Raw genomic sequence first — 2,500 nt, 5'->3', positions numbered from 1 at the left:
GAGCTAAAAGATTTGTACCCAATCCGGGCGCAAAAACCTGGTTGGTTTTCACTCACATGCTCAACAGCCATAACATCCTTGAGCAAACGAAGATTGGGTGTTTTCGTGGGGATGACGTTTAATTCTGGGGGAATTTCGGAAACCAACATAAAAGCTGCTTCCTTTTCTTATTCTGTCCGTGACGATATAACAGAACCGAGAACTTAACTCTTACATACATGTACATGATAACACGAATTCCATGTTGATATCAAAGCTATGAGAGCGTGGTTTAATGTGATTGGTTACTAAAGTGAACAACTGTGTATCGTGGTCAGCAGTTTTATCGTTAAAAAAAAAAAAAAAAACAACACGAAGACAGACGGGAAAGATTAACAATAAAGAAGTTAAAGCTCAGGGAACTGAATGACAAAAGAATCTCTCTTCTTGGTTTGCACTTACGTGATCAGCCGGCCACGTTGATGTCCAAAACAAAAGCAAAATATCACTTGCGTTTTGTGTAATAATAGCGCCAAATTCTCAGAAGACTTTTACCCTATTTTTCAGTACACCAACATGGCCACCAATGACGTCATGTACAAGCCAAGGATAAGCAAAGTTTCAACAATTTCCGGTTTGCATGTTTCTATACAAAAATAAGATCTCCACATTTGGGCCACCTATCATTTGTGTGAATGTTTACAGAATTCAGCCTGTGAAGAAAAAAAAAGTATTCATACAAATGAAAATAAAGTAGTTTCTGTATTATCAACTTTTGAGACAATTTTTGAGCAGAATATATCGAAACTATCAGAAAGGCAGCAGCTTCTATCAAGTCTGCTAAGAGTTGACGAAAATTGTGCTGGGATTGAAGAAAGGGTGCCACCTGTCCAAGCCTTGAAATTGGCATTCATATTGCAAAGTTAAAAGAGAGATAATTATGTCTTCTACTACGAATTACTCAGTAACAAGATGAATTTAATTGTCTTTCCATTTGGACCACATATCGAGACTTAATATATATTCCATTTGAACGTTAACAATGCTTCGTCTGTAATGTCTGTTCTTTTACACGAGAATGGTGAATAAATTCAGAGACGAAAAATATATATATTTTGAATAAGCGATTACTGTAATAGGTGGTTTGCAGCCAAACTCTAGAGATACAGATAACAATGCTACAATGTACAATTGCTGATGGACGAACAAAAGGAGCTAATGAGAGGTCTTTTGTTTTCGTCCACCAGCATGGCGGCGATGACGTAACGTGAAAACTACCTATTACGTCTGAATGGTCGGGTGAAAACGCATCCGACTCCATCGTTCATACTTAAGACTCGACAGTTGAGGCTGAGATATTTGGTTAAATGAGAATAAAGCATAGTTACCCAGCCAGGTATGATATAAAGGAGTAACGAAACTGATGCAAGCTAATGTACTAATAAAGATCTTCCTAAAGAGAAGAGAAGTTAATTCCGAACAGTGACATTGCAGGACGTTTAAAATATGAGATCAGAATATTACAGCTGACATTAATTAGGGAAATTGTGCTATAAATTAAGCATCTATTATATACGGAAGTGACCAATAATAAAATGTACAGCAAACGACTACTTTGCATAACGCGAGTAGTATTCAAGAAAGCACCAAAACTAAGGAGGCGTTCAAGGAAATAAAAGCATGAGGTATTGTTTTATACTTTCTTGCTTAATAAAACTTCCAATGTTGTACTTTACAGGGCTCCAGTTGACAATTGATAGCCGTTGGAAATTCAACGAAAGTTATTTGTTTTCATTTATTTATTTTATAATGAAAGGGTTAGCAAACGAGCACTAATAAGTCCATTTTAAAGAAGCACCAAATCATCTCTGGCTAAAACTGAAAACTTCCAATTTACAACTTTGGAAACCCCAAATGCTTAGGAAGAATGATAATTTACATTGGACTAAAAGTCATCAAACAATGATAAACAATAGTCTGGTTTACCAAAATTAAAGCCTTTTGCCATTGCTTTGAGCAACTCACGAAAAGTGTGAAATTATTGGTTTTGTTTAAGACAGATTTTTTGTTTCTTTCAATTCTCGGAGCTTAAACTGGGACCGATGGATTTCAGGATTTAAAGATGTTTATCCAAACGATTTAGGTCCTTGGTTCTCTGATACCGTCTGGAATACCAAATTGCTGTTCCTAAAAAAAAAAAAAAAAGAAAGAAACAAAAAACCTGTTAGTAAAAAAAAAAAAAGGAAAGAAACAAAAAAACCTGTAAAAACTTAGAAGCAGCTTTGATGCTTTTATTTCCGAAATGCCCCGAGAATTAACGTCATCCCGGCTTATGAAAACACTTTCTCTTGGTTTGGTTACACTGAGGATATTGTGGATTTTGATCATGTGAGTGAAACCAACGAGGTTTTGTGCCCGGCGGGTTGAATAAAAATTTCGAGCTCTTGCTTCGTGCTTTGTAATGTCTTTTTAATAACCTTTCAAATTTAGAAGATAAATTTTAAGAGCAGTCTTATTTGCC

Source organism: Montipora capricornis, unplaced genomic scaffold (assembly GCF_036669925.1).
Source record: "Montipora capricornis isolate CH-2021 unplaced genomic scaffold, ASM3666992v2 scaffold_462, whole genome shotgun sequence".
Lineage (NCBI taxonomy): Eukaryota > Metazoa > Cnidaria > Anthozoa > Scleractinia > Acroporidae > Montipora > Montipora capricornis.
This window is presented reverse-complemented; position numbering follows the sequence as displayed.